The 27,810-nt window shown below is 31.7% G+C and overlaps 1 pseudogene; it reads right to left on the bottom strand.

Annotated features, from left to right (window-relative positions):
• Positions 1-1,675: 1,675 nt before the first annotated feature.
• LOC133185067 (uncharacterized) lies at positions 1,676-17,235 on the bottom strand (annotated as a pseudogene).
• Positions 17,236-27,810: the final 10,575 nt, after the last annotated feature.

Below are 27,810 nucleotides of genomic sequence, written 5' to 3'. Positions count from 1 at the left end.
TAACAAGAGTTTAAACAGGTTCTTATATTTTTCATCATAATTTTCATAAATCGCAGACAAATCATGTTGAAAAGTTTGCAATAAATGTTTATCACTGCCAAGATAAACACGGACAAGATAACTCGGCTTGCAATCTAAGGTATTTCATCAAACTTCGTAGTAAATTAATGTAATTTCACACTCGACACTTCATACATCTCAAAATATTCGTTTTATGACAGTTCAAATTATTCTTGGCCTCTATCCATCGTTGTCCTTTGCCATGGTTCTCTTAACTCTTTATACTCATTATAATTTTACTTAGTAAGTATAATAATGTCGCACAATCAACAGACTGACGTCAGGAATACAACATTTCTTACTATTTTGGCATGCAGCTCGTATAAACCCTAAAGTGTTCCAGAAATAAACAAAAAAAAAAACCCAAACCCCAAAAAACAAAAAAACAAAAAAAAAAAAAAAAAGCACGATGATATGATGCATATGATATATTCAATGACATGATTAGTGGGACATTGATGCTATACACTGGAAAGAAACTACGAAATTAAAAAATATTAGCCTGACAAAACAAATTGCACATCGCAAATCACTTTATGACAAAAATGAGAGAAAAATTGAAAAAAACAGGAGAATGCAACACTTAATACACATAACAATACAAAAATAAATAAAAGTGACGGTATTAAGCTACTTACATGGTGGTGAGACAGAAAAATGATCACAAATAAATGGACTTGACATGAAAATGAAATAAAAATGTGAAAAAATGTCGGATGAGAAAACGATAATAAAATAAAATGACAAAAATGACAAAAACAGAATGAATGGGACACGGCACACCCTAACCCAGGAGTCATGAATTGAAAAAAATTGAATTTACACTACTTGAGGATGCTTCCATTTAAATTTAACAAATCATGCCTTTGTTATTCTTGAGTAGCAATTTTTCTTAAAAAATTCTGTATATTTCTATATTTAACCCGGGGTCATGATTTGAACATACAAGAATCTATATTATCTAAGGCTGTTTGCTGATCTTAAGATATATATGCCTATAGAGGTTATTTGATCAAATTTAAATCTTTACTAAGTAAGGTAGCTCTCAGATCGTTCATCTTTTCTAGTCCATAGGATATTGAGAAGAAGATTTTTAAAGAGGCTTTTTAAAAAATTTTTCACTTATTCTTAATTATCTCCCCTTGAAAAAGGACATGATGCTTCATTTGAACAAACTTAACTTCCCCTTACCCCATGATAATTTGTGGGAAGTTAAAATGATATCCTGAAAGATAATTGAACTATTTTTCTTATGCTTTTAAGATTTTAATTCCTTTAACAGCCTGAGTGTATTAAGACAAACTAAAACTGACCTGATAGAAATTAATCCAGAAAAAGAAAAATGACATTTAATGTAAAAGAAATCAAAACAAGAGCAAGAACTTGGATTACAACACCTTCCCAACCCAAATTAACAAAATATCCACAAAATTCACACTGCATATACATTGAGAAATAGGTACGTTATCTAGTTATAAAATCTCTCATATTTTAAATACATGTATAAAATAGTTCCCAAGTTCCCATAGACATTTCGTAAGTACTTCTTTTGTGTTCATTGTGTGTATCATGCGTTTTGGGTGAGTAATAGATATAAAAAAGAAATCATCTCATACAATGTTTATCGCTGAACACTGATACATCTATTTTCGTATCTAAGTGTATTTGCCAACATATACACTCCGTTGTCGGTTGTCGTACAGGTTTCATCAGGTCTAGAGTATTCTTGTGTAGGGTGTAAATGAGGGTTATATGTGTTTCCCGTATGTTCAGCATTATGGTGCCAACATAGTGGGCGTTTTGCCTGATGTGCCTGGTGAAGAATCTTCTGTTTGCTATAGAGATGATGATGAGAGCCATGATAATGAGAATGATTCCAGTTACTGTTACCACTATGATGATGATGTTTCTATCTTGGGATTCCTCGATATCTTGCGTATCTTCATAAGAAAAATGTGAATACATCAGGACGATGGACACGATAACTCGGCTTGCAATCTAAGGTACAAATGAATCAAAATATCACATACAGATTTTAGAGATAAAGTGTTTTGACTTATGCACCTTTAATGCATCCTGATATGTGATTGCAAAACTCCTGTTCACATATGCATTTATCCTGACAGTCATTCCCCTAGTTAGGATATCGGCACGATGTGGAGCAATTTGATCCAAAATACCCCGGTTGACACTCTAAGAAATGACAAAACTTTTCCAAAATCAATAACATCAAAACTTATGACTTTTCAACTCTATATACAACCATTCCCCAGGATAAATTAGAGTCCAGGCTTTTTGACATCATTTACAGCTGCTTTTTCATTATAAAAGGAACTCGTCAGTTTACTTACCTTGTCATTGACCATTTGCAAAATTGTTTTGTTAAAAAACATTCTGATTGTACACACAAGTACTCTGAAATTGATATTATTAAGATGCGTGAGTTTTTGATTGACAATATCTATGTGTTTTTGGAGATCAGGTCTTCATCAATATGTTGTAATTACCGCTTGCGCTCCGTTATTAGAAGACCTATTTTTGTATTCATATGAAGCAGAATCGTATACATGAGAAAAAGAACACACTTGCTGTGACCTTCAACTTGACATTTAGATATATCGACGACATATTATCAACAGTAGTCATTTCAATTCATATGTCGACACGATATATCCCAGTGAGCTTGAAATAAAAGATACCATAAAGCCTGACACATCTTTTTCATATTTGGATATTTTACTAGAAAAAGACGCTAATGGTAACCTAACGATTAAGCTTTATGATAAACGTGTTGACTTTAACTTTTCAATCGTCAACTTCCCTTACTTATATGTATGCAGCAATATACCATTATCACCTGCATACGGGGTTTATATCTCTCAGCTGATTTGATTCGCAAGGGCATGCTCTATGAACAATTTCTAAAGCAAAGTAGGTTACTGACAAAGACGTTGATGAAAGAAAAATGTGAACAGTCTCGTTTAAAGTCTTCATTTCGTAAGTTCTATGGTATATACACTATGACCTTGTTAGCAAATACAATCTATCATTAAGTCAAATGCTTAATGAAATTTTTCATACTTATTGTTAGGCCAGTATTCACACACTGAATTGTCCGACGGCTTTTTCCGCTATTTCTCGATCATGACAAGGGGCAGGGAATGCTCACTCCTCCATTGCACCTGATCCCCTCTGATGTTATAGAGGTCCGTGCTTGCTCTGTTCCTGATTTGTATTATTTAAATGAACTTTTGGGTTTGAATACTCTTTGTTATCTCCATATATTTCATATAGAACAAATGACTTTTAATAATAATAAAATGATTTTTGAGATAAATTGTGTTTGGATTTTATTTCAACAGATTATGTATTTGATGCACTTCAATCAGTGGACCTTCGAGTTTTTCTCCTTACTGGTATAATTTAGATTTATCATCTAAATTCATCTAAATTCAACCATACCTCTGCAGTTTCCTCTGCTTCTGTCATAAAACGTATCTTCAGGACATGTCAACTGACAATTTCTAATCAAAATATGCACAAATAAATTAGACATATATGAAAATGGAATTACTTTAATTACTTAACACATTTTCTATATGAAAAAGAAAATTTCTGTGTACAAAAGAGATACTTACGCAATAAAAGAATACTCGTGGAGACAAAATAACAGGAGGAATGGAAATCCTATTTTTCGAACAAACACATTGACATTCTGGTTCATTATTTTAATTTTTAAGACTGAATTTGAGATGTACGAGTATATCAATAACCACTTGAAAATTAGAATGTTAACACGTGAAAGTGAATTAGTTTTGTTAATTTGATGGTCTACAGTCACAAATCCATCGCACGTACATACTTAAAAATGTATGATACGGAAATATGGTTTTAATTGTAATTGCCAGATATGTTAAAATGCTGTTTTTCCTCTCAAAAGAGTGACAGAACCCATTTCATCGTTTCAAAAATAGATATGACAGGTTATTTCTTATTTTTTCTTGTTTTTAATTTTTTTATTCTTGTTTTTCTTTTTTAAGGATGCAGCTTGGCGGGTAGCTGAAGGCTAAATTCCAAAAAAATATCACAGAGCATCCTATGCAGTCACTATTCTGAACTACAAGAATATGACATCATAATGGTATATGACGTCAAGTCACTGAAACCTTGAGCAATCATGACGAGGAGGGTTTCATGAAGTTCTAATTTCAGACTACATGTAAAGTGATAGAACGTTATTGTAAAATTCTTATCTCTTGACTCCAGTTTTAAACCTGGGGATATGTTATTATTATTGAATATCAAAACGTTACTTTTTTCAAACTTTTCTAGATTGAAATTTAGTGTATTCAATACCATATATTGCATAAAATTTGACTTTGAAATGCTTCCATTTACAGAACGGTGGTTAGAGGTAGAATTCCTTATTTTTACATAAAACAGGCAGGCGTAAGTGATTAATGAGGATTAATTTCAGATATTTTGTGAAAATTAGTAAAGGGAGAATGTTTTTTAAAAGAATTTCGTTTGGAATGGACGTGTAATTGCATCGCTTTTATATAAATTACGATACAGAGTGGAAAATACCCTCAAATATGTGTGTAAGTTGAAATTCCCGTGAAATATTTCGTACACTAATGATACTATGGCTTGCGCAAGCACTTTTCAGGTACATTAGGATACAATGATTTTATGTATGTAGCAAAAAAAAAAAAAAATGAAAATTGTGTTATGCACTTTCGCCGAAGCGATTAAAGTGCAACACTAAAAAAATTATAATTGACAGTCATGTGATCAACAGGGTCATGTTATATTGCAACAAATATGTTGATACGTATTTGAGAGTTCCCTTTGTGCAAATTCTCTATATCTACGTTTAAAGTCTACATATTGAAATAAAAACCGAGCGGGAAATTTAATGATATATTTTGAATGCAATTAAAATGCTTCGGGCAGCCTTAACATAGCTGGTTTTGAGGTATATTTGTTTCCTTCTTTTAAGTATGCAGTAACTCCTTGAAAACAAGTCACTGAGCATATTTTAAAATTCTTTCTTTAAATAGTATATAAAGCAATAATATACAGTTAAAGTATATTATTGAGGGAGTCAGCAAGATTCCAGTTCCCCAAGAGCAAGTCTATTTCCCGAGGCGCAGCCTAGGGAAATAGGCTTGCTCGAGGGGAACTGGAATCTTGCTGACTCCCGCAATGATATGGTTTAACTTTTATTATTATACTTCTACTGATTTTTCACTATTTAAGAGTAAATTGATATATTGTGCTGACTCCCTGAAAATTACCGTAAAAAGTCTGATTCCCTGCAAAAATGTGCGTCTGTTTGATGAACTGATACACACCTTTTCGGAACACTTAGCAATTTCTTTTAATAATATGAGAAGTACCGAAGTGTTCCAAAAATATCATGAATATTTATAATGCAGCTAAGTGAAAATTATATGTAAGGAGGCGGGGCCTAATTTGTACGGGAAAAGGTAACTTGTTTATTGTGACGTCATCGTTGTAAACTAATGTGCACTGAAAGCTAAAGTCACTGTGTATCATAATGTAAATTGTTTATAAAAAAAAATAAACAAAGTTTGCTTGCAGATTCATGTATTTCATAGACGATTGATTCAAATACAAAGACCTCTTATTGAATTTATTTATTTATTTTACCTACATTCTGAATAATCAATATTTTCATTGCGCGACTTATAATTCACTGCATTTACAATAGAATTGCAGTTACGGGTTTTGAAAATAGTCTAATTTTGGTATTGGTATAATTGAAAATAACGAACGGTGATATTCGAAAACCTACAAACGATGCTAATCTATATAAGTCTATGAACAGAACATAAATTGTGAACCCCTGAAAATTTCAGAGATGGAATCAGAATCCTACGAGGAATAAGTATTCCCTGTCAAACGGTCAAACTCGCCGTGGGATTGATGTAGTAATCAGTTAGACAGTGTAATCCGTAGTCAAATTAAGTTTATAAAAAATGCCCAATAATTGGTATAAAACATTCAAATACGACCCAATGATAACAAGGTTATTATACACGTATCGAGCATAGAATTTACGAAATCTGACTTTGAACACTTTAAACGAAGTTGCTGAAATTCCAATAGCATCAAATTATTTGTCAGTACCCTATCACGGTTTGAAAATGCTCTTGAGTATCAAATAAGTTGTGAGATATAAACACCATATGCAGGTGATAGTGGAACATTACTGCGTTAAAAAGGAAAGTTTATATGTTTTAAGAAATTTGAATATTTAGTTTGAAATATCAATTACGAAGAGGAAAATCACACTGGTTTCTTGGGGAATTTTTTTCTCTCAAGAAAAATGATATTGAATATTATGAAGTAATGTCCGTTGCTTTACATGACTGAAGAAGATATTGAAAGACCTGGAAAAAAAATAGTCGAAAATCAGAAAAAATAATAAAAACTCAAGAAAATACCTCTGGTATCATGATCGTCATTTGGATATTTGAAATCTTAATAATAAGCGGTGCTGTGTGAAATATGAAATGAACTTTGGGTGTAATGAAATCAATAACATATCTTTCATTCACGTAATATAATAACGATTTATAAGAATGTCGATATTTTCTGTCATCGAACCAGTAAAAGTTGGGATAATTGACGCACGTTACTTGTGCAGTTGCATTTGTATCTGTATAAGTACGTTTGTAGACCAAAGAATCTGCATTTTTTTTCATTCAAAAAAAAAAAAATTGATTATCATATATATATATATATATATATATATATATATATATATATATATATATATATATATATATATATATATATATATATATATATGTGTGTGTGTGTGTGTGTGTGTGTGTGTGTGTGTGTGTGTGTGTGTGTGTGTGAGGGTGTGTGTGTGTGTGTACAATTGCCAATGCAAATCCAGTTTGATAAAATAACTAATCTGTGGAACTTCTCATTCTTTAACATTTCCGTGTACTATCTTGAACCCAACTCACAGTTATTGTACTATCGCAGAATTTTGAGAAACCGCCTTCACTCTCCATTTTCATAAACAACAAAACACTTAGGTATGTTGCACTTTGCCACTAATGTGACTTTAATTATAGAAATTACTTGTAATTAATTATGTAATAATCGGTCAAGAAATCCATAAAATTATTAATTAACTTCTTATTATCTGTATCAAAAATTCACAACAGAATGAAGCCGAATTATGAATATGATTGATATGTAAACAGTGATTACCTAATTGCACTTTGCCACTAATGTGACTTTAATCATAGAAATTACTTGTAATTAATTATGTAATAATCGGTCAAGAATTCCATAAAATTATTAATTAACTACTTATTATCTGTATCAAAAATTCACAACAGAATGAAGCCGAATTATGAATATGATTGATATATAAACAGTGATTACCTAATATGTGGCTTAATTGATTACATAATATATAAAACCTTCTTGTGGTCTGAAACCGAAAACTACCTAAAACAAATTCAAAACAAAGATATAGACAGAATTGGACTTCCTCAAAAAAGGAAAAGGTGGCGGGGTGGAGGCGGCTTAAAATAATTTGAAGCTATCCAGCACACATGTACTTTTCACGGCGTCCTAAAAGAAACTGAAAGACGACGCTATCTGGACGACCGGGTCCAGAATTTTACCGCGCATGGTTTTCATTGGGCATTTACTAAATGTTTTCATTTCCAAGAATCACTTGCATTTGCCTCTCCTTATTTGGACACGCCAAAAACTTCCAAGGATAATGCAAGCGCGATAACTCTAATTATACGCAGAGCATTCCAATGTACATAGATTTTAAAATTCATATATATATATATATATATATATATATATATATATATATATATATATATATATATATATATATATATATATATATATATATATATATATATATATATATATATATATATATATATATAAAGGAGATGGGTGAACATGACGAGCGATAAGCCTATAGTGTGACAAACATGAAGATGAAAAATTAAATTTCTATTATATCAAAATTTTCCTTGATATTTCGTCTAACATTAAAATATACTTTATGTAAAATCTCTACAATTTGCAAAATTCCCTCAAAGTTTGAAATTATTTGCCTGTGAAATATTAGACACACACTAAAGCGGGCAAAAAGAGTCATTTACGCATACTATAACACTATTTTTCGATGAGTGGGTCTTCGCTCCACCGTTTTGAAAGTTAATCCTCAAAGTTTGCATAAAAATATACATTTTTTGCTTACCAAAAATATGGAGCAATGACCCACTATACCTTAAAAATATACTTTTATGACATAACATTCGCATCTTTTCGAGAAATACTTGAAGTCCATTAAGTCAAGGGTCATATCACAAACATGATTTAAATGCCACTGTTCGTTGGGACTTGTGTAGTCTAGTGGTTAGCATGCTAGTCTCGAAAGAAAATGATTCTCAGGATTTTTATTGCTAGGGTTCGAACCCCACGAATATCACATTAATTTTTTTAATAAAAGAATAAATTTTGCCGAGAAAATTTTCCTCAGAAAAGTTTTGTTTATCACAATTACATAAATTTCAATAATGAGAACTTTACTCTAAATATTAAATTCACAAATTGAACATATTTTTATATTTCTGAAGCTTTAGGCTTTCTGCACGCTATGTTCGCCCATCTCCTTTTATAACTATTGTTTTTAACAGTTTCAAATAATTGATACCAAATATGATATCAAATTTGTGGACATAAAAAGTAAATAAATAAATAAATAAATAAATTAAAGAAATAATTTAGATCTAACATTAATGAATAAAGACATATGACTAAGAATTATTGCCCTTTTTATCAATTTATTAAAAAATAACTTACCAATTCTGGAAAAAATAACTGTTTTAGTTCCTTTAATAAACTAATTTTTATAATTGTAAATATTAAATAGCATTTCCACAAAAATCAACGAATTTGTAAAACCCTGTGACATTATAAGAGGGAGGAGGCAACATCAAAAAATACAAAATCTTTCATGAAAAATTCATTTGTTTCATTATTCAAACATAATGTAAGATATTTTATATTCACACTGCCATTTTGAGACGTCGATCGAACTCACCTTAATTGACTGAAAGACTGAAATGTCATTTCGAAGAATTTCATCCTTAGAAAGCGAACTGTTAGTTTAAGCTGGATTATCAGAGGTAGAATTTAAACCAAGTTCTTTTAAAATACAGTTAAACTTTGTCCTCTGGAATCATACCATATTGTTTATGTAGTTTTTCTAATTCTTTTTTTCACCTCCGATTTTCGGAAAACGGAAGAAGAGATAGTTTTATAAGTTTTTTTATTATCTTTATTCTTGTAGAATAGATCACAATTTACATCATCAAGATAAGCGGTAGCATAATGTTCATAGAGTAGAAAGACCTTGCTAATTGCGAATATTAAGATATACAGAGCATTACACACCCCAAATGGCACACATTAAATTCAATCACCGTGAATACTGTCTTTTCTTTGTCGGTTTCATCCATTGAAATGGACTTTAGGTCTTCACTTGAAATGAAATATATGGAGATAACGAACAGTATTCAAGCTCAAAAGTCCATAAAATATTAAAAAATAGGAGCAGAGCAAACACGGACCAAAACATCAGAGGTGGGATCAGGTGCCATGGAGGAATGAGCATCCCCTGCCGACCGGTCAAACCCGCTGTGTGCTCCTTGTCATGATCGGGAAATAACGGAAAAATCCGTCGACAATTCAGTGTGTAAATAATGTTCTAACTATTAGTATGAAAAATTTCAGTCAGCATTTAACTCAATGATAAATTGTATTTGCTGACAAGGTCATTGTATCGACCATAGAACTTACGAAATAAATGAAATGAAAAAAAAAATACTTTGCATTTCCCAAAATCGATAAGATATTATCGAGCAATGGCAAATAATGAGTTCATGGTAGTTATTTTGTTCAGTTTTCTGAAATCAACGCAAAAATCTTTTCGACCCCTCCTTTTTGTCAACAGCAAGAATCGGAAAACTCCAAAGAGATTTTGACATCGGCATTAACCTTCCTCTTCTGCTTTTTTGACAATTTGACGTTTGTTCAAATGAATTCTGTACACCTGCAGTGTGATTGGTTATGTTTGTTTGTTTGTTTATTGTTGTTTAACGTCCCTCTCGAGAATTTTTCACTCATATGGAGACTCCACCACGTGCCGTTGGAGAGCTGCAATTTTTTACCTATACTCGGCACTCAGGGCTATTGAGCAGTGAGGGATCTTTTTCGTACTGCGACACGGGACCTCGGTTTATACGGTCTCATCCGAAGGACCGGTCTCCATGTCCCACAGTGGGATTCGAACCCGCGACTTAAGGATCAATTCCTTACTCCGCGACTCCAGAGCAAACGTTCTAACCACTGCGCCATGCGGGCGTGATTGGTTATGATCCCCTGTGTCAATTTTCAATTTTACTGTGCTTGTTTGACCCAGTTCAGTTTCATGCTCAGCTAAAGATCTTTATTTGTAATTATCAGTCTAAATTTCTCTTTTAAGGTTAATATCCCTCTGATAAGAGAGATAACTTTCCAAGGAAATTATTCAAAGAAATCCAATGAATTGTCTTACAAGAGATATAATAAGGACCATTATATACTCAACTCATTCAAATCCGCATTAAGTTACAAATACTGATTTCTATTTTCTATTGCTTATATTTTTATTAATTACTGATAAGTTTACCTAAAACATTCATACTCAGTTCGTTGAAACTGTTAAAATAGAGATATGTTTATCTCCTAACATATAATCTTTTAATTGTTACAGAAAATTTAGATGCTGACTAACCAAACTTTTTACAATCAATTAATTAATATTTTTTTTTCACGAAAAAATAATTTTGAAGAACGATAACTCCTGTAGATGGAAAGATAACTCTTGTAGATGTTAGCATTTTTATTTTACAAGCACAGAAAACAATGTGATATTCTGATTTAAAAAGCAACGCTTCGTTATGTTTTCTAATTTGAATATGATAGGTATGATAGTAAATATTAATTTCATATATCTCATATTTTTAATTTTAGGGTGAGATAAAAAATTATTGATCTCTCTATTAACCATATCAAACTTTCATCATATCAGGATTAGACATAATATTCATTTCTGAAAAGTAAGCAACGCTTCATACTTCAAACTATTTTCCATTTGAATCTAATACTATTGTTGTTGATGAAAATCAATGTTGGGAATTTAAAAAAAAATGTGAAATTTGGAACAGAGGGATATTTCACCTTAATTCTCTTCTGGTACATAATTTTGATCTAAATCAATTTGACTCAAAGTTTTGCATGTTTTCCCAATTTTATTGAAGGAAGCGATTGTAGATTTATTTACATTATCTGCTCTACCAATCGGGCATTCTCGCTTAGTTTTAATTGTTTTGTTGGTGTTATTCACAATGAAAGTTGGCAATCTCTTCTTATTTTTCACTGTTGTTAAGGACAGAAGATACAATCAAAAATAAATGCCTCGATTGTTAGATATTTTTAGACTTATTTTGGTTGTAAATGATGCAAATAATAAATTTCTAAAATATTAAGAAATTGTAAACTTTCTATGATGCTCAAAATTCTGCCTTTCTGCAACCATTCTTAATCTATTCAAATTTTTGTCACTTGAAATCCAATAAGAAACTTTGATTGAAAAATGAAAATCCATGCAGTTAAACATTAATTTTATTATTATAAACATGTTATTTTCAAGATTTTTAATAAAAGTTTGTTTATTTTATCTGTCCTTAAATAATAATCGTAGCCCTTGCTCGTCTCCCACAAAACCATTATCAAGAGATGAAATTTTAATTAAGCCATCTTCTGAAACAAACCGTCTTTTCAATTTCCCATAACAAACATGTTAACCAATTCTAAATGACCCTAAATCAAAGTATAAGCGCACACCATTCTTGACTAAAAAATCGCGTACCAGTTATGCCACCAGCGTGAAAACTGACATTTGCATTTTTTTTTTCAACGCATCACCATTTACAAATTGTAAATATACTTGTTATTTTGATTGCTGTAGAATGTTTTGAAACGACCTAATAACTATTGAATAAATCAATGAGATCTTAATTATAAAAAAAAAAATAGGATTTCCTGTGATATAAAAAATCTGAAGTTTGAATGTTTTACCCTGATTCATGCAAATGTTTACTCCTTATAATGGTCCTATTTTGAAAGGAGTTTACTTGATTAGCTGATCCTTAGTAATTTGTTTTTTTTTTTTTTATAATTTTGTTTGAGGTGTCTTCTCCTTCAACAATTCAAACATTCAACATATTGATACTCTGGAATTCGATTTACAGAAAAATTTTTTTTTTTCTCTTAAGCATAGGTTTGCCTATCCGACATGAGTTCGAATTGTTTATACAGATTTTTTTCAGCCATCATGCAGTTTTAAGGCTGTTTGCAAAGTCCCAGGGTTATCCTACATAATCTTAAAGTTCTATTTTTCTTGTAATAAGCCATCAACAGACATCCCAATCAATTGACGTTCAACTGAAGGTCCTCTTTAGAGACATGTATACGTTTCTTCAGCCAATATTACTAATCGTTCAGCATATATCTAAACACTTTCTCGGATATTTTTATGTACTTTTCGTAATAGCAAAAATGTGTGTCGAGGATCTTTTTCTTCAGCAAATCTTGTGGAAAATTCTTTTTAAAAAAAAAAAAAAAAAAAAAAAAAAAAATATCATTAGACAGTGAGATTTCGGTGAATGAAATCCAAAACCACCCCACGGCTAGATTTGTAAGCCAAAATTCTGACCTTTTTCGTTTCGTTCATAAAAGAATTTTTTTCAATTGGTTTATCCATTCTATGATAGGATCCCCTTCGTATTGTGTTATTACATTTTAAATCCTATTTGTACTAATTGTATTTGAAAAACCTTCATATGTAGAATCAATCTCATCCAACTTTGTTTCTAATACAGTCGATAAAGTCATAAAGGCACCTACCAAGTCAAAACCATTTCCAATTGTCCATTATAACTTAAAAGGTTAAGGTTAATAAAACAGTTATTCACAGCACTTTTATATGTTTTTCTCCATCTATAGTTGAGAGATTTTCAGTTCAGTTATCCTGGTAACGGCATCAACTAACATTAATATGACATAATGAATGTTTGAATTAAGAAGATAAGAAGATTTCTCTAAGTTGATAAATCTTTATTATAAAGTCATAGCAAAAGCAAATCATCAAAACACTAGTACATTAAAAGGTCTCCGAACCAATATGGTGAGAGCTCACACGATTAGTCTCGGAGCTAAATTGGTAAAAAGCCCACATAATCAGTCTAGAAGCTGAGGTGCTGAATGCTACTGATACTCAGTACGCACGTCTTTTGTACGAGAAACAACATCATAGGGATCAGTAATTAACTAACCAATTTGTAAGCTCATTGAGTTACATGTTCGACGACTTTAAACTGCATAAATTAGGTATATATCAAAGGTCATGAATGTGATACTATAAGATACGTAACATCCTATTAGGTTGGACACAAACCTGTCTCTGTTACTTATGTCTTTTTATGCAATTCACTGTCGAGCTCTCTTGTCATGTTTTAAAAAGCATTGCCTTGAAGGGAAGAACATATTCTATAACTATTAATATTCATTCCATTTCATGATAACTTCAAGGCCTAATTTATCAAAGTAAACTAAATTATTCAATAATTAAAAAAAATCATTAAATGAGTAATTGAGTGAAAATTATGATAGCTTGCATTAAGGAAAAAATTAAGTTAACGTATATCTTATTTTTACAGACAATTTTTACAATGACCTCAGATAGTTTTTATTTAAGTTTAACAATTATTAAAATGATAAACTTATAAAGATGTTAACTTTTTTTATTTACTTTCTTTGTTATTTTTTATTATTATGAAAGACAGTGATTTTCAGTCAATATCTTTTTAATCGATTCAAAATTTTTAAAATGCATTTCAGAGTTAAGAATAAAGATTTTTATTTTAAAAAAAACACTGTGTAATACTTACAGTTTTTATGGCAGCTTTTCAAAACCTTAGATCTGCTTCAAAAATTCTTATTACCTTGATAAAAAGTCATAAGATTTGTTATTTAACTACCGTAACGCATCATTAATGTTCAATGCTGATGCATATATATATATCACTAATTTTTTTTTAACGAATTTAACATACAAAGAGATGAAAAGAGAATGGATATATTTTATTTTACTACGTAAAACTCGTATTTAAAGAAAGATTTTTGATTGATTTTTTTAAATCTAAGCACAGATGATTGAAATTGTCTTTTGTTTTAGTCAAAACTTTGCAGTAGGAAAAAAGTGTAATGTGACTAAATTTTATTCTAGATCTTCCTATACGAAAATAGTTAACAACAATATGCCTGGTTAATAGCAGGATTACTCACTGACAGAGAATTACGTATTTCATGACATTTTTTTTTACAGATTTTCTCGCTCTTCTACTTTAATACGGAATTTTATATATTTCACTTTATATTTTTAAAAGGCAGATATACATAAAATATACAACATTTAGATTCAGTAAATAATATAAATCATCTCGAACATAAAAATATGTAGTTTTGAAGAAAACTGTTTTTATAATGCTGACAAACACAAAATGTTACACTGTGGTCAACAAATTGAAAATATTTGCATATGAAAATATACACAAAAATATGCATTGTATAGCAAGCATTATCTATGCATTAATGTTTGATTGTCGAATCTGTCTGTACCATTGTCTTAGCATTTGGATTTAATTGCAAATTTTCAGATCAATTATTAAAGTTAATTTGACGATGCTAAATTTAATAATTTTCTTTTTGATTTGGCATGATAGACCAAGACTCAAAAATATGTTGAACAGAATAAGTAGGGATCATTTTTAACAACAATCAAATATCTTAAGAACTTAATTTATATACCAGCAAGTATGCAGTAGTAAGAGAAGAATGATTTTATTATTGTTCACTATGTGATTGAGTAGTCTTGGCGGTGATCTCTTTGAAAGACGAGATTTCAAAAACAGTGTGGTATTGAGGTAACTACATATAAGACATGAGGTAATTTCACTTCAAGGTTCAAGGTTCGTGCTTAGTCACAATAGAATACATCTACACAAGATACAATGCTTCAGGAAGTAGGGATGCTAGATGCTGACAACATGCATAATCATTTTTGCAGAATATTTGCAAAATATTACAAGGTTAACTATGAAACCAATTTTTTACAGCCAAAAACGTTCAAAGAAGACAAAACTCTGAATGTAAATGATGAAATGCAGCTCCCCAACACCATTATTTTAGTCATTGTTCGAAAGGGAACACGGAGTCGGACTCATAAACAAATACCTGGAAGGAAAATTCAAAGGATTATGCCTATTTATCGGCTATATGTCCTTTTCTTGTCCTTAACCCAGTCATAAATGCTTTGGATATTTTTAGTAAAGCATTTTACCGCCTTTGCTATAGATTGCAGAGCTATTTGAAAATCATACTGTCATTTGAATATTGTTTCCATCTTTCTATTTTAAAATGGAAGTACATATGTATGCAGAGATATCTTTGATTCGATAAAAATCCTCCTTTAGCTTAAACAATATTATAAATCATATGTTTTTACCCTACATTCATCATTTAATCTATTTGTTTCATTAGTTTATATGTTGCTTATTTTTTTTTTTTTTAGATAATTAATTAGTTTTACAAAAATAAATACTTACAGCGGCATTACATGCACTTGTCTCCATAATTATATGTTTTTCTTTTCATCAAATAATCTAACGCAGCACCCGAAACAAACTAATACAGGGAATGTCTGGAAGTTGTGCGAGCTACGTTTTACTGCCACTGTCAACTGATCAACATATAATCTACACAACTTCACCAAACCACCATGAACATTAGAAAAACTTAAACAAAAGAAAGATTTAACAAAATCTCTGTTTAGCTATGGGAAACCTTTTAAGCTATGCTTTTGGTAAACACTATTCATAAGTTAAGAATAAACTTAGATAGAAGCAAGTTATTTTTAAAGTTGAATATATGTCAGAATGACGTCAAATATTATCTTAACATTGAGGAACAGTTTCTCATCTGGAGGACTACATCTTCGATGGTAGTTCAATAAATATATATATATAACATTTAAATAACTTTTATATTGCGTTGCTTATTGATTCTGCATGAGAATATATTTCCAGATTAATACAAAAGTCTAAAATAAAATAAACAACATCTAACAATTGTCTCAAATAAATATACATACACAAATCCACAAAAGTACACTTCAAAAATCAACACAAACTAAGAGACAACTGTTCATATCCAGAAATCGGAGGCCTTTCATTCACAGCATTGTCCTGCAAAGTATTCAAGCTTCTGTCTGTGGCATGATGTACCGTTGTAGAGTAGATATATTTGCCGAACCTTTCTATTCTCTGCGAGAGATAACAGCGGTTACTATTATTGAGATGATCACGAGCAAGAATCCAACAGATGTTATTGTTCCTAACATTATAAAGTCCATGGAGAACTTCGTCACTGGCATTCTATGATCTGAATTTAATGATGCTGTTATGGAGATAAAAAAAAGTCTATGATTATATTACTTCAAAATTCATGTACATGTTATTTTTACGGTTATTTAAATGGTCTTTAATTCCCTAAATTTAATTTTAAAAAGACAAGTACTATAAGTCAATTCTAATTCCAAGAGTTTTATTTTCACGGAATGGCGCGAGACCGTCTGCTCGCAATAATTTCATTCCCTTTATTTTGTAAATTAATAAATGATCATGTAGTGCATTAACAACCTAAATTTGTCTCGCATTTAAATAACAATTAACTACCTGGAAAAACTGATGTGTTGCAAAAATTGTTCACCAACAATAACTTTTCTAATGGCTTTCAAATGTTCCACTTATTAATACTTCCCCTGGGATTTTGTTGATGAGTTGTTTTAATAAATATACTACAGAGTGCATAGTAAGAAATTTTCGATTATCTAGAAATATAGTTTGCTTACAGTTCTGTAGTTCTCTATAAATAATACATACTTTGTTCTGTAGACTCCACACTGACCTGAATGCATCCATACGACATATTGCACAAGCTTTTCTTACAATCACATTTACTTTGACAATCCTCTCCATAGTTAGGGTATCTGCAGGTCCATGAGCAGTTTATTCCAAAATATCCAGCTCTGCATGCTGAAAAAACGACAAAAAACTCAAAAATCCAAACCTGCTTTATGAAGGATTGACCATCAAACTATTTTATCAAAATAGTTCTTACATCTTTCTTTCCTGTCTACAGAGTAAGTAGTGACATCATTAAAGCCACATCCATTGGAAATATTGCACAAATGTTCTTCACAGTTGCAAATACCTTGACACTGGAAACCAAAATTTGGAAATCTGCATTGCTGTGAACATCTTTCTCCGGAGAATCCAGGGTTACAATCTTGAATAAAATAATCATATGAGATAATATTTACTATGTTCTCGTGAAAAACTACTCTATTTAATATACCCGACAATAACCTGTACTGTAGATTACCTTAACTCTTTAGAGAAATTTATTTTTGTGAAATTTTGTAAGAATATCTCCCAAAGATTTTGTCCAAATAGTCTAATAATGATACTTGCTCAAGAACAACACGTGACATGTGCTTAGTGATGTTTCGACTTTAAACAAATTAAATGAAATGTTAAGAAACTAACTTCTTCTGGGATAAACACATCAGAAACATGAAAACATATCACTACATTCATAACAATGGAACATTTTCCCATGAATGATGTTTAAAATTTGTATAATATTAAACCTATGATTGTCTTTTTTTCATTATTTAACCATATCCTCGTTCACGACAATACTTATCCCCATTCAAATTCGCCTATCTATCACAATAAATCTATACCGCTGTCTTTGCACAGCAAGAAAATTACACTCATGTTCTGTATTTTTATACAAATATAATACCTTTGCAAATGCCTTCAGTATCATCCCACAATTGACCCACTGGACAAATGAGTGGCCTGCAAAAATAAAGAAAGATGTTCCTCTCATAACTATGCACGAGAGGTTTTAACAACTTCAAGCTATAAAAATTCAGTCTGTTAGATACACTCTTCTTACCTTTAAAATGATTTTTTTTTTAACATACATACATAAGGATACAATCTGAACATGAGATAAAGTCCTCCGGTATAAAGAAAAAATACAACACTTATCATTCTTTTTCGAACTTCTAAAGAGTCGAAATCATTTGTCAGAACGTCAAAATACTTTTTCTTGATCAATTGCAAAGAATATGTCTTGGTATGTAATGCTTCTTCAACACAACAATACCATAATATCTAAGCAGGAAGAAGGAAATATTTATGTAGGACCTCATTTTATCCATATTTTAGCACAATGAAATTTTGAGAAAAAAAATTGGATGGCAACAAAACATTAATTAATGTACAAACTGACTGAAAACCTACGGGCCACAACGCTCACGTGAGTCAATATGACCTAGTCGTTCTTCAACAGCAGCTGACATATTCCTATGTAAAACTTTGATTCCCTGTTGTGCCCCACCCTGCCCAAGGTGTCATTATTTGAACAAACTTTAAATATATACTATCTGAGTATTCTTCCATATTCATATAACTAATCATGACTTTGCTGTTCTTGAGAAAAGAGGTTTTAAACTTCCTCCGGGGTCATGATTTGTACAACTTGAATTTACACTACATGAGGATGCGTCAATAACAATATGACTAGTTGCAGTTTATCAGAAGATTTTTAAAGATCTCCTTATACATTTTCTGTAAAACATTGATGTCCCAAAATGAATAACCCTATCCCCTGGGTCATGGGTTGAACAAATATGAATCTACACTACTCGAGTATGCTTCCATATCAATATGACTGTTACTGGATTAGCTATTCTTGAGAAAAAGATTTTTAAAGATTTTTATCTATATATTTGTATATTAAATTTTTAATCCCTATTGTGGTTTCACAAAAACTTCGGAGGATGCCTCCATATGAGTATGACTAAAATGGCTCTAGATCTGCTGTTCTTGAGAAATAATGGTTTTCTAAAAAAAAAGATTTTTATCTATATATTTGTATGTAAAATTTTGATCACCCATTGTGGCCCCACACCTGGGGTCATGATTTGAACAAAATAAAACTACACTACCTGAGAATGCTTCCATATCATGATTACTAATCATGACATTGCTGTTTTTGAGAAGATTTTCAAGGATTTTTACTTATTTATTCAAATGTAAAAGTATTTAGATTTTTCCCACTTGTAATAGTTTTTAATGATTCAACCTTTTGGAGTCATTATACATGCTTGAAATCTTAAAAGAGCAAAATTTAACAATGTATCTAATGCCTCTTGAAAATGATTGAGTATTACATGATACTAGCAATATTGAAAAGTATATGAACTCCATGAAGTATATCATTTTATATGATGGGTCAATTAGCATACTGAAGAGCTTTTTGTATCAAAGTAACATTTTCTAAGAAGTTACCGGTTTTGGGCCAAAACGGTCATTTGAGTCAATATGCCGCAGCTATTCGTCATCAGCAGATTTCTTTCTTTTATATATTCCTAAGTAAAATTCTGATTTCTGATGTGACCCGATTCTACCGCAAGATGTCATTATGTAGCTCCACCCTTTCCCTCGTGGTATTGATTTGAACAAAGTTGAATCTACACTACCTCAAGATACCTCTATATCAATATGACTTAAGGTAGTCTGATCCTCAGGTTCTGAAAATCAACCTTTTAGTAATTGAAAATGCTCACAAAATTGTCTCTGATTTCACATATTTACGTGATTTTACCCATGGTATTTCTTCAAAGTTCACCGTTTACGGTAGCTCTGTCGGTAGAGCGCTTGCTCCGTGATCAAGAGGTCGAATCTCGGCCACAACTGACCTAAGTCGAAAAAAAAATGTTCCTTCGCCATGCGCTGGGAACTTAAAAGTGAAAATTGTGGGTCCTTCGGATGAGACCTTAAAAACCGATCGCGAGGTCCCGTCTCACGGTAGGCGTTGGCACGATAAAAACCCTCACTACTCATTGGCCCTGAGTGCAGAGTAAAGGTCTAAATTTTAAACCCTTCACTCGTATACGGTGACGTCATAATAGGGTGTACTGACACTTTTGAGACCCAAACAAGAATTATTATTATACTTCTGTTAAAATGTTTTCTATATAAAGTTAAAAAAGGTAAAAAAAAAAAAAAAAAAAAAAAAAAAAAAAAAAAAAACTATCTTTTATAGTCTGAAAATTTCTATGCATAGCAAAGCTATACCCCGGGGTATGGTTTTTGCTACCCACCCCTCGGAAAATTTTCGTGCAATTTTCGCTGCCAATTTTGATTTCCTGTAATCAATCTAAAGACTTACGATGTCATCCTGACTTCAGTAGCGTTGTGACGTCATCAGGATTTCAGCCCATTCTAGCAGTGTTATCTTATTCCAAATACTTTTTCAAAACTTTTATAATTATTTTTTTATCTTTTTCCCACGGAACTGTAGCATCAGGTAAATCCAACCCTCAGAAATTATGATACACATCAGTATAATAAAACGCTTATCCACTGGCTGTGAGTGTGATAACTCTTTCATCAAACTCTTGACAGAAGCTATTCCCCTCGAGCAAGCCCTGTCACGGGTTTAATAAAAGAGCTATCCCACTCACAGCCAGTGGATAAGTGTATAGGTACTATAAGGAGTGATGAAAAAGTGGAAATGGAAAAAAAATGGAAAAAAAATATTCAAACAAATTTTGCACTTAATTATTACAGTTCACACATCAATCCACATACTGAGTCCAGGGAATATTGAAAACGCTTGATCGTATAAAGCTTAATAAAGGTACTTAAATAATATTTATCAATGAGATTATACCTCTGCAAACGGGAATTTATTTAAATTGTCGTTTAAAAAAAACAATCAGCATCCTAATAACATCCCGCTCATACACTATGTGTCAAACCCTGACTTCTTTTTAGGCATTGTACATGCAAAGCACAACACTATTATATAAATAACCCTTTACAAATAACCATCACTTGTTGTTTGCATGTTTAACGTCCCTTCGAGTACCTTTTAAATATCAGCTGGACAATTGAATAATCTGTAGAAATAAAAATAAATTCTTGTTATTATTTTGTAAGATCAGCTTCAGCAGTTTAGGCAGGTTCTTTTAAACTCTTTCTTGTCAAACATTGACAGTACATGTCTCTAACTCTTGACACTATTTCAACCATACTTACGCTGCAATGCCACTTCCAAGTAGAAAAACTCCAGTCAAAAACAACAGAGATACAGCATTCAACATTCTTTATGAAAGTTTTACAATTAATCAGTCTTTAGAATGTTTTCCCTGATGAGTTCAGTGAATTTCTTTTGTGTATTGCTAAAAAGGCACATTTCCAAAACATCTAATTAGGAAAAGAGAGTATTTATACAGTCAATCTAGATCAAACTATTTTAGTAATAAAACTCGGAATTTTCAATGGAATTGCAACAAACCATTAATTAATATAAAAAAAAAACAGCAACTGCGGAATACATGTAATAGATTGTGGTGTTAGTCACAAGCTTGTGGGGAATGGTGCACTTTAATCAATTCCTCTTAGTTTTCCTAAACGGCCAAAATATTAAGTATGCGGATAAAATTAAAATCAATATGCCTGTTTGATCACTTTCAAAGAAATAGGGAAGTATTTCATGATGAATTTTTAGGCAAAATTGCGTTCAAAAACACAATTTTCTCATGCCTACCAAATGTCAACCGGTGTGTAGCAACTTTGCTTAACATTTTTTTTTATAATTGATTGAGACGAATATTGATATATATCTCCACATGGACGTCGACCCATTCTATTTCACGTTGTACTATTATTTCCTCGAATTCCTTATCATATCTTCTCCAACCTGTTTTCCTTTGCAATTTGCCTTTAACTGATTCCATTTGTTTTGTAAGCTTTGGTTTAGCAAGTGTATGTTTAGTGCAATACATTTATATCATTGGATATCTGTTCCATGCAGTAATCCAGTCATGCAGAGATAAGGAGTCATCCCTGACTTCATCATTATCTCCGGTCTACATATTATGGAATTACAACCTTACCAGTCTTATATTTTGATAGAATATTTACATTACCTCTTAGGACTACCCTTTTTCTGTCGCCTGCAGAGCAGAACGACACTTAGGGGTCACTTTACCTGGCGTCTCTAGATCTAAGTCTGTCTATCTGTCTGTCCGTCCGTCTGTCAAACCTTGTATCTCGAGAACTGTAAAAGGTATGGATTTGATATTTTGCAAGTATATTTTTTGGAACTATAACGTTTGTAAAATACCATGGTTAATAACCTTGTGACCTTTGAACTGACCTCTCACCTACTTTTCAAAATGGTTCATAATACCGATTTACAGCATCTGTTTGACATTTAAGAGGTAAGTTTATGTTTCTAGAATTTGTACTGTTTTTTTTTTTTTTCATTAAAAAATTAATTTAGAAAAAACAGCGTAACGGGCCACTTGACTTTGATCTTTGACATACTTTGCAAAAAATACTTGGGACATTTTAATTTAATTTATGTCTAATTTTAAGAGGCAGGCTTTTGATGAAAAGCTTTTATATTTGTTTATGAGCTAGTGACACTGTTTTTGAAATTGTATGATATACACTAACCACACAAACTGAAATTTAGATCCTACAAAAATACATCGGCATTACTATTTCAAACTGGATCGTTGTTGACTGACAATATGGAAGTAAAGACAGACTGAAATCTCTTTTAAAAGATTGTCGTAAATAAATATTGAGTAATAAATAAATATTAAGATTATTTAATTAAAATAGATAATAGATGATTAATAATATATCTTCTGATAATTTCAATTTCATTTCGACTTTTAGGGTTGGGGAATCATATTTGTATTTGATTGTCAGATTCAGTCGCAGTCTTACTATTCGTGGAAGTTTTTATTTCCTTTGCAGGCAATTGAATGAACCATAATGCTAGAAGCAAATGAATGGATGGCCCCTCTCAGATTCATTTACATCTTTAATGAAGCTATAAAGCAGGCGATACATGCGTCCCTTGGAAAACTCTAGTTTAACAAAAGCGCTATAACAACATATTGTTTTAACCAAAGTTTTGATTTTATCATGTCTGAAACCATTGCCTCTATTGGTACAGAGGAGTTAACAAACTCTGATTTCTTATCTGCATTTGATACAGGTGGGAATTCAATACCAACAATCTGTGAACTGTGCTCACTGAATACGAAACCACATCCTCCGACTTATTCGTTATTTGACAATCTGATCTAGACGGGCTTGCTGGTAAGTTGTTGCTTGAATAAGTTGTAGCATTATTATCCCTTTCTTCCCTCCTACATTATGGACAGAGATGTATCTCTGCTAAAACCTCCATGACGGACTTTGTTATGGTTTGTGTTAATGCTGCCAACGTTTCAGGAGGAACACGGGGAGGGGGGTTGCTGATAACAAATGCCACAACATCAGTGATAGGCCCTCCTGTTTCGTATTGGCAACATCTTGGTCTTTTGTATGACTTTTTGGGCTTCTGGGATTATTTTTTCTGGCATAATGCTACTAGTAAATATATTAGCTATAGAACTGTAAAATTGAAGCAGAAGAATATCCTAATTACATTATCTATATTATGAATGACAAGAATTGGATCAGTACAGGAGTCCTAGATCGAATGTACATGCAATACTTTAAAAATACCTAATATAAACACTTAAATTGTTTCCTTAGAGCATGCTTTAAATACAAAAGATTTGTTTGTTTGCTTAACATACCTTCGAGAACTTTTTGCACGTAAATAAGTTCCAATTAAAAGCTAAACTGTATGACAAACGAGATTCCTTCTGCTTTTACATCTTCAACTTTCCTTATTTATCTAGTAAAGTTCCACTATCACCTGGACATGGTGCTTATGTCTCCCAACTTATTCGATACTCAAGAGCTTGCTGTGAAGAACGATCAATATTTAAACCGAGGCAGGATACTGACAAATAACGAGATGTTATAGACATTTTAACAACCTCGTTTAAAGGCATTTGGTAGGTTTTATGGTCGTTGCTTATCCTGGGTCGAATTTTGACCGACATATTAAATACCAAATGCTAGTTTTTTGTTTTAAATTAAATTTGACTAAGGATTATTCCGTCAAAACATAGGGCTCACGGTGGGAGGTATGCTTACTATACAACTGATCCCACTTTTCTAATTTCCAGGAATCCATGCCCTGTCCACAGATTTGTGATGTTTGTAGGTTCATTAAGATCGATCACTGTTCGTTATCTTCACATTTAATCTATAAGAAATCTGAAAAGTAAAAATATTCTTCATATACCATCAATTCAAAACGAGAAATTAGACAGACATAGTTTTGTGATAAATCTAAGTATTGATAATAAACTTGGAAAAAAGACCTTGAATTAGTGATAAAACACCTGCAGTACATTCTGGGCCTAAAAAGCGTACATCGAGTACAAAGACCTGTGGTTTTACAACGTTCAGGTTGCACCTAAATTCTTAAAAAACAGAACTTTAGTAATTAATCGATTCTGTAACAACATTTTACCAACAATTAATATTCACGAAAAAGTATAAATCTTGGGCAATAAAAACATGCATCCCTAAAAAAACAAATTGATGGAAAATTGCCAAGGTAAAAGTTAATACTAAAATGTAAAATGGCAAGCACAACGATGCCTAAAACTTGCACTTAGTCCTTGCCTTGATTACGGTAAAATTACATAATGTTAGTAATCATCCATAACTGAAACAAACTGACAGACTTTTTCCAAACGATTATCCTGCATAAAAAGATAAAGTTTAAACTGATCTAAAATCTCCATATATTTCATTAAAATCTTTTTTCTATAAGATAACAGCAATTTCTATATCATGATAAGGGTTTAGTTGGCGATTTATTTAAAATGTACCTCTTGAAAAAAAAATGTTTAAGTTCTACATGAAATTGAAAACAAGTAATCCCTGATCGGCTTTTAATATGTGTTTGCTTATATTTGTACCTGATTATAACGCTTTTTGTCCTTACTATTGATCTGTTTTTGTTGCTTCGAGAAACATTATTGTAATATACAAATGCCTCTTTATAATCATAAGGCAGTTTTACTTAGAGGTAAGAAGAGGGTTTTCTTTTCACTACTGATTGCGTCATTTTATGTTTTAAGTATCAGCATCAAACAAGCAATTAAAAACAAGAATTTTTAATTACTGCTAAAAAGTGAGTATTGCCAACTTAGTATCACACATTTGATAGCATATGATCAACATTTATAAGAATCGAAATGTCATATCCCGTGATTCGATCAAGGATATTATAAAAATATTGGCTAATTAAAGGTGCTTAGACACAGATTTGAAGTTAATATTTTCTCAAATTTTCTGTATAATATCACGACTTATATATTGCAATAGCATTTCACAAGAAAATATAATTAAAAACTTATTTTATCTAGAAATTATTGGAACTACAAATTCCTAGACGCGTTTGATTAACACATCATTGCACTTTCACAAATTTTATCTTTATCCTTAATATTTAAGAAAAGAAGCGATTTTGTTGTGTATTAATGAAAAACATTACATCTATAATTCAGAAAATTCAGAGTAGAAATGTGCGAAAGCAACACCTCTCACCAATATCGTTAGTGTTGTGTACAGAGTTTAACAAATTGAATACACCCGTGAAACGTAAACTGTTTTTGTAAACAGGGCACGAGCTCTGTCATTGTTAATGTTTACGATTCACCGGGTGTGTTCAATTGTTAGTCTGCACACACCACTGAGCACGGATTGACAAGACTGTGAGTGGGTTTTGCTTTCGAACATTTCTACTCTGAATTTTCTGCATTATAGTTTTAATATTTTTCATTAATACACAACAAAATTGCCACTTTTCTTAAGTATTAAGAATAAAATTAAAATTTGTGAAAGTGCAAGGATGTGTCAATCAAACGCGTCCAGAAATTTGAAGTTTCAATAACTTCGAGATGAAAATAGATTTTTTTTTATTTTAGTATGAAATGCTATAGCAACATACAAGTCATTAAATTATACAGAAAATTTGAGAAAATATAAACTTCAAATCTGTGTCCAAGCACCTTTAAGATTGAAAAAAGTATTTTCTTTATTGTACATTTTTCATAAAAATTTAAAAAAAATCAATTGAACACCTTACCGGTATTTAGTTTACATAAATAAAATATACTTCGTTTGGACTCGTTGAAGTTGATATCAAAAAACAAACTCACAGTTGCAGCATTGCTTATTTTTCACGTACATGTATCTCAACTAATAAAAAATGCAATTCAATTTATGTTAATCATTCGAAAATTGTGTTGAAAATCTATATTTTTCAGTAGACCGAAAGTGAAAAAAGAATTAGATTGATTGAGCAGTCAGGGTTCTTTATCGTGCCAACGCCTACCTTGACACGGGGCCTCGGTTTTTCAGGTCTAATCCGAAGGACCCGCAACTTTTACTTCAAAGTGCCGAGCGCAGGAACAGTTGCTACCCTTTTTATCGACTTAGGTCAGTCGCGGACGTGATTAGAACTCACGACCTTCCGACCACAGAGCAAGCGCTACATTCATTCATATGTCGACTCGATATATCCCAGTGAACTCGAAATTATTGAGAATGGGTCTGCCACATATTTTTTATATTTCTTTCACTGACTAATAACTAAATTGTATGACAAACGAGACAACCTCATCGTTTACATTGTCGACTTCCCTTATCTATGTAGCAATATTCCAATATCACCTGCACATTGTGTTTATGTCTTCCAACTGATTCTATACTCGTGGGCATGCTCTGAATACGATCAATTTTTCAATCGAAGCAAGCTACTGACAATTCCGTTGATGGTACAAGGATTTCAACAACCCCGTTTAAAGTCAGGTTTTCGAAAATTCTAGGGTCGTTATAATGACCTTGTTTGTTAATACAATGTATCGTTATCTGACATGTTTGATTTTATTTGTAAGGTCATTGCTTTTATACAAAATTTATACAAAATTTGACTACGGGAGACTCCGTATACCCTGATCAATACATACGATTCAAGGCGTGTATGACCGGTCGAAAGGGGATTCTTATTTCTGTGTACTTGATCCTACTCTGGTTTTCCAGGGGTCCGTGTTCTTAGCCCTAATCACGATTCCTTTTACTAAGTGGATTTTTGAGATTTGCCGCTGTTCGTTATCTTCATATTTTACATTATTATGTTAGTTAGGGAAAGAGTAAACGATTTAAAAAAGCAAAATGGCACACGAGAAAGGCGGCCAAAGAGACACCAATGAATGATAATAAGAATATGCTATTTGTCCAAATATTCAATAGCTTCCGTACTGTTACTCGTCAGAATTAAAGATGATTTCTTCTTTTTTTCACAAAAGGTTTCACATAAGTAAATTCATATCTAAGTTGCTGTAATTTAGATATTTTAATGGCTTTTTTCATGAATGTGTATTTCTGCTTCAGACGAGAGAATATCCTTTGTTTTTCTGTCTATCTAGCTTCAAGAGGTGTCATTAACTTTACCAGTGTAAAATGTTTGGACTTTTTTCAATCAATA

Source organism: Saccostrea echinata, unplaced genomic scaffold (assembly GCF_033153115.1).
Source record: "Saccostrea echinata isolate AGI-Se365-2 ecotype Australia unplaced genomic scaffold, CSIRO_AGI_Sech_v1 ptg000012l, whole genome shotgun sequence".
Taxonomy (NCBI): domain Eukaryota; kingdom Metazoa; phylum Mollusca; class Bivalvia; order Ostreida; family Ostreidae; genus Saccostrea; species Saccostrea echinata.
The sequence above is the reverse complement of the archived record's forward strand: the minus strand, read 5'-3'. Positions and strand labels throughout refer to the sequence as shown.